This window comes from Mobula hypostoma, chromosome 13 (assembly GCF_963921235.1).
Source record: "Mobula hypostoma chromosome 13, sMobHyp1.1, whole genome shotgun sequence".
Lineage (NCBI taxonomy): Eukaryota > Metazoa > Chordata > Chondrichthyes > Myliobatiformes > Myliobatidae > Mobula > Mobula hypostoma.
This window is the reverse complement of record NC_086109.1, coordinates 56,317,376-56,336,337: the sequence shown is the minus strand read 5'-3', so window position 1 is coordinate 56,336,337 and position 18,962 is coordinate 56,317,376. Positions and strand designations below refer to the sequence as shown.

Genomic DNA, 18,962 nt, shown 5'->3' with positions numbered 1-18,962 from the left:
CACTGTTACTATCCTCCAGCCAACACAAGCTATTCACTGACAACGTAAAAAGATTACTGCAGACCAGATGGGAACATTCCACATGACCAAACCAATCAATCACCTCCATGGGGCGCAGGTGCAACACAGCCGTGCAGCAACACACCATTTCACAGTCTATCGGGCACAAACACATGGTCACCAATCAATGGCACCCTGAGGACCTCAGAAAGGGGGAGGGCTTCTCGAGTCTTACTGGTCCATGCCTGATGACTTCATAATCACACATCATTTCACTCACTGGAGGATACAAAACATCAAACTAATAACCTTCTACTGGAAATGGTCATGTTGTGTATATTAATAAATGCACTGATGATAGTCGGGAACTCTCTTCTTCTGTGTAACATATACACAATACAAACTTAAAACAGTTTATACACACTTTACTTCAGGAAGGATATTGTAGTCTTATTTAGACCAAATAAAACCTTGACAAAACAAACCCGTGTCTAAAACAAGCTGTCAATGGAATAAGACATATGCAAACAAAACTTCAAACTTCAACTGTATTAATGCACATAAGCTACTTTATTGCAGAGAAACAATAAAAAAATACTGAACACAGCAAACAGGGAATAAAAATAGAATTAACCTATTGTGAATTTAGCTACTGATGGAAATTATTGAAAATATGGATTTGGTTATGCTTTTGTGTAGAGATTTCCATTTGCGACAGACTCCAGGACATTTGTTTATATTATGGTCCTGTTATTATTGACCAGGTTTTGCCAGCACCTGCACACAGAAGTATTAGCATCCTCAGCTCAAATCCCTGTAAGTTTTAGGATTTTGAAGCTTAGCCAATATTGCCAAGCTTACTCCCCAGAAAGAACAGGAATGTGTTTGTATTGCTTTCCATTTGCACTGGGGAGTCCACTCGTAAAGAAACTACGAACACATTCACATGCAGTGATGTATAGGAAGTTCATAGTTATAAAGAAAAGCACATCGAACTGTAAACAATTTGTGTTTTCGGTTGATTCTGGTTTCTAAAGTGTTGATGCTGTTTCTAAATGTTTCAGAATATTTGAACCAATCTAAGTGCACTTTTTTTTAGAAATCATTACAAAGTTGTGAGAGAAAGCAGTTCAGACATTGATCCAACTATAAGGGAATCTTACTCAGCTAACCTCAGATTCAGACTTATTTATCACATGTACATTGAAACATACAGTAAAATTGTCATGTTGGAAACGGACCCAAATGCAAGTCACAGATACTGAAGTACTAGGAACAGGACAAGGATGCGGGACCTGGGCTAGGACATGGACAAGAAACAGGGAAACCAGACAAGGAACTATGAACTAGGAGCTTGGCTTGGGCTCCGAGCCAGAAACTGGACAAGGACCCAGAACCTGGGTCTTGCCTTGGGCTCGGGCCCCAGAACCAGGCAAGGACATGACATGACTGCAGGACTGGAGGCTGGGGTCTTGAGGCTTGAAGCTTGGAGAGAGGCTTGGGGACGGTCTTGGGTCTTGAGGCTGCAGGCTGGGGTCTGGGGTCTTGGGTCTTGGAATGCGGAGGCTGATAACTCGGAGGCTAGAGCTCGGGGACAGACTGGGAACTGTACTTCAACATGGAGCCAGGACTTATCCTTAGAAAAGCCGGGACACATCTTTAACACGACTCCAACATGAGACAGGACAGTACATAGACACAGAGCCAGGACTAATGCTTAGACAAGCCAGGACTCAACTTCATCTCCACACCAAGGTGGGACAGGACCATCCGTCAGGTAACGGCAGAACAGCCGGACTTACTAAACAGAGGCAAAAACAAGACAGGTCCCTCTGCAGGGCAACGGCAGAACGGCCTGACTTACCCCACGGAGGTGAGGACAAGACAGATCCCCCTGCAGGGCAACGGCAGAACGGCCTGACTTACCCCACGGAGGCGAGGACAAGACAAGACAGATCCCCCGCAGGGCAACAGCAGAATGGCCTGACTTACCACACGGAGGCAAGGACAAGACAGATCTCCTGCAGGGCAACGGCAGAACGGCCTGACTTACCCCACGGAGGCGAGGACAAGACAAGGCAGATCTCCCGCAGGGCAACGGCAGAACGGCCTGACTTACCCCACGGAGGCGAGGACAAGAAGAGACAAACACCAAAGAACGACAGACAGTTCCATCTCTGTACTGGCAATTGAACAAGACAGTGGTGCAGGCGAGGTATCCAGGCAGAGAGTCAGGCAAGGAGGGAAAAGACAGAGGGGGGAACAGGACAGGCCAGCAGGGAATCCCTGGTTTGCAAAGGTATTTATGTCTCAGCCCCAAAGCCAAAATCATGTGCCCACAACAGAAACTGGGGAAAACCAGAAACTTTGGAATAAGGAACCATGGACTGGACCGTGAACCGGAATACGGACTCCATGGACCGGACCATGACAAAAATGTGGTGTTTGTATTAACAGCCAATGCACTCAAGGGTATGCTGGGGGCAGCCCGAAAGTGTCACCACATCTTCAAGCACCAATACAGTATGCCCACGATATTCAGAACAACTATGAGCAACAGTTACAGCAACAAAATAAGACAACTACAACAAAACAAATCCTTTTTCACTCTTCCAGCCAATCACACACAACAGACATGCCTCCAAATCCAAGACAGGCTGCCTCCACGCCTCCGGCCCTTGGCCTCAAATTCTTGGACATCAGGACTCTGACCTCCAGACATACTGACCCATGGGTCTTTGACCCTTGGGCCTTGGCCTCAGGACTCACCAGTCCCAGGTTAAACCCTCGTGCCTTGGCCCCAGAACTTGCCAATTCATAGGTTTGACCCTAGGGCCATGGCACCAGGACTCGCTAAAAAAGGGTTTGATTCTTGGGTCTCGGCCTCAAGACTCACCAATCACGAGCCTGACTTTCAGGCCTCAACTTCCAGACATGCATGGATCTCTGACCCTGATAACCGGGGGGGGCCTTCACCAGTCCCCATGAGTCCTGCCCAAATAGACCTTCAACCCTGACTGACTCAAAATTCCCCATATTGTTTCTGAAACCATGCCTAGGAACCTAAAGAACAATGAAGTGTGTGACACAACATCAATAGACATCTTACCTTACAGAAGTAGTGCATACCTATGCAGTTCACTGTTCAACTACTTTTTAAGATGAGGGGTTCTGCTTCATCAACTTTAAGCCACCCTCAATCAAATTTTTGTTTTCTAGCCTCACATCTCCCTTCTAACCCTTCAATTACTTTAAACCTATGCACCGGCTCAATGAAAAAGATTCTTCTTGTTTCACACTAACAAGGCCCGTCCATTTAATATAGTACAACTGTCTTCCCCTCATCTTTTTCTGTTTCAAAAAAAGAATCATTTCAGCCTCTCCAGTCTTTTCACGAAGCTTCAATCTTCCAGTCCCGGCATTCAGTACCCTCTAAACTGTAATGTGGAGACCAGAGGCGCAGTACTTAAAGTCTAATTATAGTCTAATTGGTTTGCATACAATTCTACTATTACTTCTCTATTCTTACATTTTACAATAAACACTTTACTGACTTGTCATGCTACGTTTAAGTGGAATTACACTCCAAGGTCCCTTTATTCCTCCACACCAGCGGTCCCCAACCACTGGGCCGCAAGGAAACGATATGAGTCAGCTGCACCTTTCCTCATTCCCTGTCATGCACTATTGAACTTGAACATAAGCTTGCCAACTGTCCCGTATTTGCCGGGACATCCCGTATATTGGGCTAAATTGGTTTGTCCCATACGTGGCCACCCTTGTCCCATATTTCCCCCGCTAAGCTAGAGCATTCCTATGAAACCTTTTCTGCCGGAATGGCGTAAAATGAAGAAGCAATTACCATTAATTTATATGGGAAAAATTTTTGAGCATTCCCAGACCCAAAAAATAACCTACCAATAACACATAAAACCTAAAATAACTCTAACATATAGTAAAAGCAGGAATGATATGATAAATACACAGCCTACATAAAGTAGAAATAATGCATGTACAGTGTAGTCGGGAAGATTAAGCCAAAAGCAATTTGTGGGGGGGGGAAAAAAATTTTTTTAAATCGGCATGTACGTGCATGCACAAGTCACATATGCGCACATCACGCATGCGCACACAGGTGCCCGTGCAAGGCTTCATGGTCATGGTAGTCTTTCTCCGAGTAAACACAAGTGTCCCGTCAACACATACAAAAAATGCTGGTGAACGCAGCGGGCCAGGCAGCATCTATAGGAAGAGGTACAGTCGACGTTTCTGGCCGGGACCCTTCGTCAGGATTTGACTGCTACTTTTGTCCCTTATTTGGGAGTGAGGAAGTTGGCAACCCTAACTATAAAAGACATGTTGAGGTGAGTTTAACCCTACTTCAACAACCACGCCCTCACCCGAACCAGTTGGCCGGTCCACAAGAATATTGTCAATATTAAACCGGTCCGTGGTGCAAAAAACGTTGGGAACCCCTGCTCCACACTACTCAATGGCTTCTCATTTATGTATTCACTTACCTTATTTCACATCCCCAAATGCAATATTTCACACTTTTCTGGATTAAGTTCCTTTTGCCACTTTTCTATCTCAGTGACTACACCATCCAAAATCTCTACAAGTGGGATATGAAAAGTTGTAGACAATGGGTCTCTCACGGAAATCTAATGTTTTGGGTCTCAAAAATTTCAAATAAAAGATGTTCAAAAAATTTGCACACTGCGGAGAAAATGTTGAACTTTGCACCACTGATGAACTGAAGATGGCTTGAAACGTGATTTTCAGAATCAGTAGGTTTATATGAAAAATGGAACTTATGGCATTCCCAACCTCATCAAAAGATTTAAAAGGTACATTTCCTAAACAGTAATCTTCTAATATCAAGTTGACTTAAATATCAAGCGCACCACTGGGAGTTTCAAATACCATGGTGCTACAAACCAGAACGTTGCCACGTGCTAGAAGCAAATCCTCCCTTCAGATCTGGCTTTGCCAAGATCTATTCAAAGTTAGCATAAACACAAGTCTTACATCTTGTATTGAGCCTGTTACTGCACAAGTACATCTCCAGAGCAACTGTTCCATGTAAATCTCAACATCCCAACTTTGCTTAATTCACTGACAAGCTGCTGTTTCTGCTGGAGGAGGAAACTCAGTAACAATGCCATGCCAAAATTTTGACTTGAAATTTTTCGATTTACAACAAAAACACTTCAAAAAAAAGTTAAGATAGCTGAGGTATCCAATAATCCCTTTAATAATATGCTCATTGTTGCTGTACAAATGCAAATACACAGGAGTGTGAAGTGATGCATTTTGGAAAGTCAAAGCAGCACCGGGCTTCAGGGAGTGCTATGGAACAGAAAGACCTGGGAGTACAAGTGCAGAATTCATTGAAAGTTGCATCACAGACAGGGTGGTTGAAAAGGGCATTTAGCACACTGGCCTTCATCAGTCAGGGCACTGAGTAAAGGAGCTGAGACATTACATTGCAGTTGTACAAGTCACTGGTGAGACTGCACTTGTAGTATAGTGTAAGGTTTGATCACTGAATGTGTTAAAATTTGAAAGAGTGCAGGAAAGATTTACGAGAATGTTGTCAGGACTGAGTAAAAAGGCTAGGCTAATTGGCCAGGCTAGTTCCTTCTACAGGAATGTAGGAGAATGAGGGGTGACTTTATACAAGTGTTTAAAATTATAAGAGCCATAGGTAAGGTGGATAGGGCAACAGTCGTTTCCCCAGGTTAGGTTAGTCCAAAACTAGGGAGCACAAGTTTAGGGAGTGAAGGGAAAGATTTAAAAGGGACCTGAGGGGCAATTTCTTCCCCCACAGAGGGTAGTGAGTCATATGGAACAACCTACTAGAGGAATGAGACAGGTACAAAGATTCATTTAAAAAAAACCTGGACAGGTACATGAAGAGTGAGGCTTTGGGGAATATGTGCTTAATGCAGGAAACTGGGACTAGCTGGGTGAGCCCTATGGTTAGCCGAAGAGCCTATATCTCAAGTACAAGTTTATTGTCACTTGAGTGCACATATATACAACCAAACGAAACAACAATCCTCCAGACCAGGGTCTACCCACACAACATATCACACACAGCACATAAATCAAAATATTATACAGTAAGTTAACAGAATATAATTCCAAAATGCATGCGTAGTAAAGTACAGCATAGGTAAACAGTACAGTAAACCGCTCACTGTTTAATGATGAGACCTCGGCTGTGGCAGGGTATGCATTACCCAGTCTGGTAGTCCTAGTTCTGAGGCTTCTGTATCTCCTTCCTGTCAGTAGTGTGTCAAAGAGATCATGGGATGGGCAGTACAGATCTTCGACAATGCTTTAGGCTGTTCATCTACAACACTCCTGGTTAAGTGTCATAAGTAGAAGGCAGGGAGACCCCAATGATCCTCTCAGCAGTTTTCACTGTCCTCTGTAGGGTCTTGTGTTCTGATGCCTTGCAGCTCCCATACCACAGTATTACAGACAGATAGGGCAGTCTTGATGGTGCTCCTGTACAAAGCTGTTAGAATGGGGACTGGGAGTCTTGCACGCCTCAATCTCGGCAAAAAGTGTAGACTCTGCTGTGCATCCTTGACTAGTGAGCCGCAGTTGTAGGTCCAGGTTAGATCATCTGTTATCTGTGCTGTATTGTTCTGAGACTCTGAATTAATGAGTGTGTTAAAATGTATATTGCACAAGCAAAGGACCAATACACTTCGTTATCATTTAACAGGCTCCAACCATTACTTTTAGAATCAAAACAAAATATCCATGCTGATTCATGAGAATCCCTGGCCTAAAGTTGTTTGAAGTGGTGAGAAAGGCACTCAAAAACTTTTCTCAGACTGAAGTGGAAACTAAGCACAAGCAGCAAAGGAATTTAGAGTAATCAAAACAAATCACACACCTTAGCCTTATCAACCTCCATTGCCCCAAAGGCAGAATCTACAAATCCTGCATAGGACTCTTCGCTTATTTCAAAACTCATGAATCTGCAGTCAGGTCATCATCACTGACAGCTACCTCAAGTGTTTATGATGGTGTGGGGTACATACACACAACAATGAAATTGTTTGTTCATTAGGAAGATTCGGCTTTCAAGAAAGGTTTATTAAAGTAATTCAGACTCTGTATGACAGCCCAACAGCCCGAATTAAGATAAATGGGGACCTCTCTGACTCCTTCATTTTAGAGAGAGGCACTAGACAGGGATGCCCAATTTCTCCTCTCCTTTTTGCGCTATATATTGAACCACTTGCCCAACTAATAAGACAGAGCGAAATCGTAAAAGGTATCAAGGTGGCAGGGCTTGAACAGAAAGTGGCGTTATTCGCAGATGATGTTTTGGTTTATCTGAGTGAACCAGAAAAATCATTTATAGGATTGTTTACACTGTTGGATGACTTTGGGAAAATATCAGGTTATAAAATAAATGTAAAGAAAACGCAGGTTATGTCCCTAAATTATACACCATCCAAAAAATTGCAGGATACATAACATCTTAAGTGGGAAGCTAAATCATTAAAATATTTAGGAATAACCCTGCCGAAGGATCTTTCAACACTGTCACAGGTAAATTATGGGCCATTAATCTCAGAGATAAAAGCAGATATGCATAGATGGAATCTTATCCCCTTTTTAAGTTTAAATTCAAGGATAAATACTATAAAAATGAATATTCTTCCTCGGTTATTATATCTTTTCCGTACTTTACCAGTGGAGGTGGATGATAATCAATTCAGGGAATGGGACAAATGGATTTCCCGCTTTATTTGGCAAGGAAGGAAACCTAGAATTCGATATAACACCTTACAGTTAGGGAAGGAAAGAGGAGGTATGGTTCTTCCTTGCCTGAGAAATTATTTTTATGCCTCACAGATAATCCCTCTGTTATATTGGTGTAATAGGGAATATAAGGCTAGATGGAAGGAAATAGAATTTGGATTAGTTGACAGTTTTCCTCTTCAGGCCTCAATTGCTGACAAAGGATTGATGACCCAGTTGGAAAAATTTAATAATGCTTGGATAAATCTTACATTAAAAGTATGGCAGAAGGTGGTTAATTCATGTGGAATTAATAACATGCTAAAACTCTTTAGATGGTGTGCATATGATACCGAATTCCTTCCCAACAGAGGAGATAAAAGATTTGAGCTATGGATAAAGAAAGGTCTTACAACCTACCTCTCATTTATAGATAAAAGAGTATTACAAAGTTTCCAAATCCTGCAGGACAAACATGGCCTAGAACATAATGACTTTTTTAGGTACCTTCAAATACAAAACTATGTTAACCAGAGTTGTAGATACACAGACCTATCAACAGTAGAATTAGAATTTTTCAAGATTCTGAATTCGGCTTGCAGTTCAATACCTAGTAAATCAGTTTCTCGCCTATATATTGCACTCTCCCATGCTAAAAATGTAAATACACTGTATATTAAAGAGAAGTGGGAAAAAGAAGCGGGGTTGGTACTTTCAGAGGAGGCTTGGGGGAAAATCTGCAGCTTTCAATGGTCCTCGACTAATTCTTTGACTTGGAGAGAACATTGTTGGAAAAACATTATAAGATACTTCAAGACCCCATATCAGGAAAAATATAAAGATACAAATGTGATGTGTTGGAGAAGGTGCGGCTCCAAGGAGGCAAATCATTTTCATATTTTCTGGGATTGCCCTAAATTAAGTCTATTTTGGGAAGGTATTCATAGAACATTAGTTAAGGTACTTAGGTCCCAGATTACCTCTGAACTTTGAGACGCTTTATTTGGGGCATGTATTGTTCCTTGAACAGAAGGAAGATATAAAGTTGCTGCAGGCCCTCTTAGCGGCAAGTAAGAAATCAATCACTAGAAAATGGCTAAATCCAATACCACCTACATTAGAAGATTGGTACGAAATTATCTTAGAAATATTTAAAATGGAAAAGTTGACCTACTCCCTGAGAACTCAAAAAGAAACATTTTATCAAATCTGGAATAAATGGATTGAATATATAACCCCAATGCGAGCAGACTTTAGATGACTCTCCTAATGATTTATATTGCTCTTCTCATCAACACAGTAATATTGCTAACGTAAGCACCCCTAGTCTAAATGTTTGTTGTTTTTTTTGGAAAATAGAGAATTAACACAAGTAAAGGGAAAGATTTGGGAAAGGGATAAAAAAAAATGAAAAAATTAAGTAAATAAGTACATAGGGATTGGATAATTATGTCTGCGGGCAGGAACAAGCACGAACAAGCAGAACAAATTGGGATATAAACACCTACAATGGTTGGTATATAGGCTTGTATGCAACATTTTGGACCAGTGGAAGCCTAATAGGTTAGATTTACCACAGTACATAATTATCTATTTAAATGTTTATTTTGCTTTTATATCATCTCAATGTGTACTTAAGAATGTATAAATAATTGTAGTTTTATACATATAAAAAAATGGAAAAGGTTATATGTGTGAAAAAAGTACATGATAATTGTGAACTCCTTATCCAAATAAAAATAAAATTTAAAAAAAAAGAAATTGTTTGTTCAAAATTTGCAAAATGTGAATTCTTCGTTACATCTACTAATGCTCATTTTAAGCACTATTCATGATATTGTGGCGACCCACTTTCTAGCACACATGAACCGGCTCACAACAGCGTGCGCAGGCAGAGGGCCGGCCCCAAAAAGGGCGCCAGGCCACCTTCACCAGCAGGGGGAAAATCCCGCGTGCGGAAAGGGTCTGGGAATATGCATTCCCCACAGTAGTCCCGCCCAGGGAGGGCGGGAACAGGAAGGCTTTAAAGCAGGCCACGAAGTTTTAATAAATCTCTTTCATCGCAACTCCAACTCACCAACTCCGTGTGGTTATTCTAGCGCTGTGTGTAGCACACCGCTACATTTGGTGACCCCAACGGCCCAAACGATATTTGGGCCAGAGGTGACCAACGCCGCATCTGTTCACACAGTCTCGTTACAACTGCCAAGCATTTGGCCGCTGAGATCCCGCCTGTGGTTGGAACAGGCAGAAGCACAATTCCACATTCGGCAGATAACCTCGGAGTCCACTCGTTACTACTACGTGCTGAGCTCCCTCGACCAAGAGACTGCTGCACAAGTTGAGGAGTTTACACAGTCGCCCCCGGAGAACGGCAAATACACAGCATTCAAAGCCCTGCTCATAAGGACTTTTGGACCCTCACGGCATGAACGAGCACGCCGCTTAATGCACCTGGATGGTTTGGGAGACAGGCCGCCATCGGCATTAATGAACGAAATGCTGGCCCTGGCTGAAGGACACAAACCCTGCCTCATGTTTGAGCAGGCGTTCCTAGAGCAACTGCCCGAGGACATACACCTGCTGCTGTCCGACACAGATTTCAGCGACCCCCGGGAGGTGGCAGCCCGAGCAGATGTGTTGTGGAATGCCAAGAAGGAGAGAGGGGCATCCGTCGCACAGATCACCAAGCCGCGTGCCCAACGACAGACCAGACCAGGCCCGGCAGCAGAGCCCAACGAACAATGGTGCTTCTACTACCAGCGGTGGAGCACAGAGGCCCACCGCTGTAGACCACCCTGCAAATTCCCAGGAAACGCCAAGGCCCAGCCACCACCGATCACTACGGCGGCTGGCCATCAGGACAGCCTCCTGTATGTCTGGGACAAGCAGTCGGGACGCCGATTTTTGGTCGACACCGGAGCGGAGATCAGCGTTTTACCTCCAACGAGTTACGACACCCGCAACAGAGAACCCGGACCCACCCTGAGAGTCGCAAATGGCAGCACAATACAAACCTACGGCACCCGCGCGGTGCGGCTACAGTTCAGCTCCAGCCAGTTCATGTGGGACTTCACACTGGCCGCCGTGGCCCAACCACTCCTGGGGGCAGATTTTCTGCGAGCCCACAGCCTGCTGGTCGACCTGCAAGGGAAGTGACTAGTCCACGCCAAGACTTTTCAAACGTTCTCCCTGGGTGAAGCGAAGTTGCCAGCCCCACACCTGGACTCCATCACGCTGTCCAACGATGAATTCACCAGGGTCCTGGTGGATTTCCCATCAGTACTGACACCGCAGTTCACGGCAGCCATGCCCAGACACGGAGTACAGCACCACATCCCAACCCAGGGACCACCCCTCCACGCCCATGCTCGAAGGCTTCCCCCAGACAAGCTCCGACTGGCGAAGGAGGAGTTCAAGAAGATGGAGGAACTGGGGATCATACGACGGTCTGACAGCCCATGGGCCTCCCCCCTGCACATGGTGCCCAGGGCAACGGCGGGGGCTGGAGACCATGCGGTGACTACCGCAGACTGAACGAGGCTACAACGCCAGACCACTACCCTGTGCCGCACATTCAAGACTTTGCAGCAAACCTACACGGTGCAAGGATCTTTTCCAAGGTAGACCTCGTCCGGGGATACCATCAAATCCCGGTACATCCGGACGACATCCCCAAAACAGCACTCATCACCCCGTTCGGACCTTTCGAATTCCTCCGAATGCCATTCGCTCTAAAGAATGCTGCACAGACTTTCCAGCGGCTAATAGACACGGTGGGACGCGACCTGGACTTTGCATCCATCTATTTGGACGACATCCTCATAGCCAGCACTAGTCGGCAGGAGCATCTGTCCCACCTCCGCCAGCTCTACTCCCGCCTGAGCGAATTCGGCCTTACAATCAACCCAGCCAAATGCCAGTTCGGACTCGACACCATCGACTTCCTGGGCCACAGGATTACTAAAGACGGGGCAACCCCACTGCCTGCCAAGGTAGACGCAGTCCGCAACTTCCCCCGACCAAACACAATCAAAGGCCTGCAGGAATTCGTGGGTATGGTGAATTTCTACTACCGTTTCCTCCCCTCAGCAGCCCGAACCATGCGCCCCCAATTCACTCTAATGTCGGGTAAGGGCAAGGACATTACCTGGGACGAAGAGGCCGCAGCCGCTTTCATTAAAACCAAAGAAGCCTTGGCAAACGCCACGATGCCTGTGCACCCCAGAACGGACTTTCCTACTGCCCTCACTGTGGACGCATACAACACAGCAGTCGGTGGAGTGCTGGAACAACTCATCGAGGGTCGCTGGCAACCCCTGGCGTTCTTCAGCAAACACCTACAACCACCCGAACTCAAATACAGTGCTTTCGACCGGGAGCTATTGGCACTATACCTGGCAATCCGGCATTTCAGGTACTTCTTAGAAGGTAGGCCCTTCACCGTGTTCACAGACCACAAACCGCTTACCTTTGCATTCATGAAGGTGTCCGACCCCTGGTCGTCCCGCCAGCAGCAACATCTGTCCTACATCTCCGAGTACACGACGGACATCCGGCATGTCTCGGGAAAGGACAACGTCGTGGCAGACGCACTATCCAGACTGACCATACAGGCCCTGTCCCAGGGGGTGGACTATGCAGCGCTGGCAGAGGCACAGCAGGCAGACGCTGAGATCGCCAGTTACAGGACTGCAGTCTCCGGTTTGCAGCTCCAAGACCTCCCCGTAGGCCCAGGAGAGAGGACCCTACTATGTGACGTAGCTACCGGCCAACCCCGCCCTGTCGTCCCAGCAGCCTGGCGCCGGCGGGTTTTCGAATCCATTCACATCTTAGCGTACCCCTCCGTCAGGACAACCGTCCGGCTGGTCTCCAACAGATTCGTGTGGCATGGGCTTCTTAAACAGGTCAGTGAATGGGCCAAAACGTGCACACAGTGCCAAACGGCCAAGGTGCAGCGGCACACCAAAGCTCCGACGCAGCAGTTCGAACTCGCCTACCGGAGGTTCGACCACATCCATGTGGATATTGCGGGGCCCCTGCCAGTGTCACGAGGAGCGCGGTACCTCCTAACTATGATAGACCACTTCACCAGATGGCCAGAGGCAGTCCCCGCTCACCACCTCCGAGTCCTGCGCCCGAGCACTGATCGCAATCTGGGTAGCCCGCTTCGGGGTACCGGCCCACATTACCTCTGACAGAGGAGTCCAGTTCACCTCCAGCCTACGGCCAGCCTTTTAGGATCGCAGCTACACCACACAACTGCCTACCACCCACAGTCGAAGGGACTAGTGAAGCGTTTCCACCGTCACCTGAAGTCGACTCTCGTGGCCCGCCTGGAGGGGCCTAACTGGGTGGACGAACTTCCCTGGGTCCTGCTCAGAATCCGCACGACGCCCAAAGAGGATCTGCACACCTCGTCGGCCGAGTTGGTGTACGGCGCACCCCTGGTCGTCCCAGGAGAGTTCATACCAGCCCCAAGAGGGCAAGAGGAAGAACCCGCAGCAGTCCTGGACAGACTATGTGAGAGGCTCGGTAACCTGGCCCCCATACCCACTTCACAGCACGGACAGAGCCCGACCTGCGTACCCAAAGACCTGCAGAACTGTAAGTTTCTTTTTGTACGACGGGGCGGACACCGGGCACCACTACAGCGGCCCTACGAGGGACCATTTAAGGTGATCAGGAACAACGGGTCCACGTTCAAACTGGACATTGGGGGGAGAGAGGAGGTTTTCACGGTGGACCAACTCAAACCAGCCCATGTGGACTTGGCACAGGCGGTCCAGGCTCAGGCACCGCGGCGCAGGGGCAGACCTCCCAAACAGAGGCCGATCCAGACTGTGGACATTGGGGGAGGTATCGCTGGTTCTGGGGGGGGGGGGGTTATGTGGCGACCCACTTTCTAGCACACACGAACTGGCTCACAACAGCGCGCACAGGCAGAGGGCCGGCCCCAAAAAGGGCGCCAGGCCATCTTCACCAGCAGGGGGAAAATCCCGCGCGTGGAAAGGGTCTGGGAATATGCATTCCCCACAGTAGTCCCGCCCAGGGAGGGCGGGAACGGGAAGGCTTTAAAGCAGGCCACGAAGTTTGAATAAATCTCCTTCATCGCAACTCCAACTCACCGACTCCGTGTGGTTATTCTAGCGCTGTGTGTAGCACACCGCTACAATATCATTACTAGGCTATGAAACCCTGCAAGCCTTGACTGCCATTGAATTAGAATACAATCTGAATTCTTTTATATCCAATTCTGTAAATGCTATGCAATAATGCAACAACAGATAATTACTTTAAAAAACACAGAACCTTTTATGTGAACTCATGCTAGAAGTAAGACCCAGCTGAGGAAACACAGGAATAATTTTTGTATTTACCAGAAATTTGATTTCCAACCATCATACAAAACTCTTTTAAAAATTCATACTAATCTCACATTAAACAAATAAAAATACAAAGTGTGATTTTAAATTACACCTTTAAACATATCTGAATATTACACATTTTTTTCAAAATTAATTTCAAGCATGCAGTCAATTATTTTTAACTGCAAATGCCAACATTAAAAATGAGAGAAAAAGCTCTGCTCACTGCAATCCTCAATGGTTGATCACTTATCCTGCGCCAAACCCTAGCTCTAGACTTTGAATGCCAAATGTGTTCTTTTTCCAAAGATCTCCATGTCAGGCTACAATCTTCTGTGTACTACATCCAAACTACATCCTTCCTTAAATATGCAAAATTGGTGTGGTTACATTCACGATTTTCAGAGCAATACCCTAATATTACTTGACTGGATTGCACCCCATGTCTTTCTCTGTTTAAGGATTTAATTGCCTTTCTGAAATGCTAAGGGATGCAGCTTCAAAAAGTACAGTGGATTCTGGCTTATTGGGACACATTGGGACCAGTGCATTTTGGCCCAATTCAGCAGCTGTCGCAATTAGCCAAAGGTTCATGGAAGTAGTTTAGAAAATATAAGACAACAAATTACCATTTAATTGAGTAATAAAGATCACTTCTCAACTTTTTGGCTGAGATTTTTAAAAAAATTTTAATTGAGTAATAAATTATGTATTTAAATGAAATATAGAATAAATCTGAAGACTACCAATACTACTACAGGTATATGGAGGAATTTAAGGTGAGGGTTATATGGGAGGCAGGGTTTAAGGGTCAGCACAACATTGTGGGCCAAAGGGCCTGTACTGTGCTGTACTGTTCTATGTACTACAGTACTCTCAAACTGTGTATTAGTTCCAAATGGTTATTGACGGAGGAATTCATCCAGTGCATGCTCCCCTCTTCTTTTGATTGACTGTAAATGAATAAAATCAGCACAGACACCTAATGCAGATAGGTGTCCTGGCATCTTGGCAAGGGTCTGAATTTTTTTTTAGACAAAATGAAAAACAGAATATCAAAAATCACTACCTTTTTAAAATTGGTGTCCATCGGCCCAAATGGATAACATAACACAAGCACAAGCAAGTGACGCTATTTAAAATCTGTTCACTCTAAGCATGGTGTAGTGTCTAAGGGCCACAAGTATATGCGACTGACGTTAATTAGAAACTGTTCAGCAACAGTTTCCTGTCCCAGTTACACAGCAGAGTGCCCCAAATAGACAAAGGGAATCTTGGCTATTTTCTCCATTAGTTTTTGTTCTTTAAGATTTGTCTCAAATAAGCGGCTGCCTCGATTAAGCAATGGCCCAACTAACTGGTATCCACTGTATATGTGGCAAACAATGCACATTCTATTTTGCATGCTGGTAAGTGCAAGTTGGGGTACTGTTCCATACGACTGTTCAAAGCATAAACCTGATGTTAAAGTACAGTATGATAAAGTAGTGGTAATGCATGGTTCAAATTTAAAGTTACAAACTTAAAGGGGAGATCAGATTGACAGTGAGAATGTTACCTGGCACTTGTTATCCTAAAATTCACCAGGTAAAAGTTGGAAGAAGTGATAAACTAATTGAAGCAACACAGGAACAAAATTCTGGTAATAACCAAAATCTGAACTGATTAAACCTTATCACGGTTAACACTTGACAAAGTTATTGAGCAAAAGAGGGCATGGTTCTTCATGGAAACCAAGTCTGCCATTTGATGATTAAAGTATTAACAGGATGGTTACCAGTGTTCTTAGCAACTTCACACAAAGAAAACAATGTTCAGGAATTTGGGGCAGGAGAATGAACTAAAACAGGGAAAATGCATGCACTAGAACTTGAGCTGTACCTAAAGCTGAACTGTGTCCTAGGACAGTTCATATGTGATTTGCTTGCTAAGTAATGCTTTATCATTAAATTCAAGCATTAATGTTCATTGTAGTGTTAATTGCTAACATTAAGTGCAATTGACTGATTTGCTCGAAATATACTTACATAAAAATTTCATGAAGTATTGCCTGAAAATATGTATGCTAAGGATAACGAACCACATTTTCAATTACAAGATTTAGCAAAATCTCCCGCATTTACACCAATTTTCTTTTTTATCTGTTTATATTTGACCATAGATAGTTGATGTTTAGCCATTGCTGAAGCAAAATTAGAGCTGAATCAAAGTAGCAGGGCCAGGGCCTGAAAGCGAGGAATGTCTGGCTGATTTAAGCACAGGGACAGATTGAAAAGATTGGGTACATTCTGAATCCAGGTGGCGCGGCCTGGACCCAAAGTTCAGCCATTTCTGGAGCTGACTTGGGGCCGAATCGAAGAGCAGGGCCTGGTCCAAGAGTGAGGAATGAACCGATGTTTGGTCAATTTAACCGCTGGGTCAGATTGAAAAGGTCAGCACATCAGGATCAGAGGCGAGGGACAGACTGGTGTTTAGCTCGCTGCTCCACAAGGTTTACTCATCTCTGCGCTGAACTGATGCTATGGCCAATGTTCCCTCTAATCTTGAGCTGAGTAACTTTTTGCCCTTAACAACATGTGGTCAGTTTTACAGAAAGAGGTATTCATTTGAACAGCTAGTGAAACACTGTGAGTAAGAACTTTGGTCTCCTCTGGGTTTAGTTGTTTTCCCTCTCGTTCTTCTGCACTCTCACAAAACATACAGAGCAGGCCTGTAGTGGGTAATGAAGGATTTTCTCACTGGAGCTTTTGCACACCATCCATATGTGATTTGCTTGCTAAATGACACTTTAAAAAGTCAAGTTTCCAAATATCACTCCACTTCTTCCCACTTGCAACTTCTCCAGCAACTTTTGCATCACAACAATACACACAAGTAACACCAGTTTCGGTACTGTACATAAATAGTTCTTGTAGTTGCACATTCCTGACCTCATGAGTTTTCAGTGTCGCAATTTCTACTGTTTCATTAAGCCATTCACTTTAAATGAACTAGCAATTCTTATGCGCTTCATGCCTTTTGCTTCTTTGAATTAATAATTTCTTCAATAAAAACAGTATAAATAAGCCAGTTCTAAAGTCTGCAGACAAATCATCACAAACTCTACGTTGTCAACATGGCCACATCAGAAACCGAAAAAGAAAATGCGATAGTGTACAATCGTGAAATATACTTAACATGCCAATGAGATAGAGGGTGACAACATTCTGTGTGCAGTTTAAATTCCTTTGTGCACTAGTAGCAAAAGGTATGTACGTGTGCACATCTTAAGAGGAAATATTGGCTGCAGCTTTCATGAACTTTAGTTCTGAGTGTTATTTGTTTAATTTTATTGTTTGTATGATTTGTTCTTTTTTTCATACGCTGGGTGTTTGATGGTCTTTTTTTTGTAATGGGCTGTATTGGGTTCTGTGGCCACCTATATAAAGACAAATCTCAAGGTTGTATACAGTACACTTATTGTAATAAATGCACTTTGAATTTTGAAACTTGCAATGATTTAACTACAAAGATTTGGAAGTCTGTACAATTAATCTGCTACTATATAAAGTAGGTCAGCCTTTAAGCGCAGGAAAACTACACTACCTCAGAATAGAAGCACACATAAGTATATACACTGACAGATTCAATCTCAAAGATTTGCTGAACAATGTGTAGTTTTGCAACTTACATAAGCCTTCACTCCAATTCAACCTTCTCAGAACATTTAAGGAATCATTTTCTCACTCTAGATTCTTTTCTGCAAAGCACAATTTGCTGCAGAAATAAAAACATAGGATTTTCTAAAGTACTTTACAGTAAAAGAAGATTTAAAGTGCAGTCTTTGTTCAAATGAAATAAATGCAGCAGCAAGATTTCACCTGCAGCTTTAAGTTGTCCTCGGGTCATATTGGCCAAACTTCTCCACTTCAGTACAGTTCTACATTACATTTTTCATCATTTCAAGAGAGGAAGGAGACATGACATCAGTTCAAGATTTGATCAAGTATCAACCCTTCTAACAGCAGCACCCTCTCCCAATGAAGTGCAGCATAAAAAAAACCAGCAAACTTATTAATGTCCACAGTGCTCCAAATATTACAATGAGATTTGCTACAGTTCATTTCTTGTCCTGCAATATTTAATGATAGGAATGCAAACCTAAAATTTTGGAAATAATCAGGTCAGGCATCATTGGTAAAAAGAGAAATAGGTCCAATATCTTTCATCAAAATTGCAAGTTCCCTTTATACAGATGGTGTGTGACCTGCTGGGTACGTCCGTCATCTTCTGTTTTTATTTCCGACTTCCAGATGCTCCAATTTTTTTAACCTTTTGTTTACTTCAGGATAGGATTTCTTTAAAGTTAAAAAGAGCTGAAAAAATATTTCCACAAAGCTGCATCAGTACAGAATGACCAGGTGCATGTATTATTGCAACTACACCAAATACACAAGGTAATGATGATTAATTCGAAAGAGGTCTATATTCTCTGCAGATAAATAATCTCAGCATCCAATGCAGCAAGCTTCCATTAAACACAGTTCAATATTTTCCATTGATGTTTAATAATATTCTTGAAATTCATTACTTATTTTACTGGACCAGTTCAATATCTGGGGAATATCTTATCTAGATCTTCTGGGGTGGGGTTGATGTGGGAGTGGAACAACCCAACAGCCAATGGCCTTTTCATATAAAACTTTAACAAAAAATGTTGAATACACTACTTGCTGCATGTGGTGGTGGTAGAATTGGTTGAAACAGGGCCGCAACGTGAACGCTTCTACCTTGGCCCCCCGATAAAAGAACTGTAGCTAGCAAGAAAGAACAACTCCATCA

At 44.0% G+C, this 18,962-nt stretch overlaps 1 protein-coding gene across 6 annotated transcripts in view; it reads right to left on the bottom strand.

Moving 5' to 3' along the window:
• The window catches only part of tcf12 (transcription factor 12), a 379,444-nt gene that overhangs the window by 223,821 nt on the left and 136,661 nt on the right, over positions 1–18,962 (bottom strand). The gene's annotated exons all lie outside the window — the stretch shown is intronic.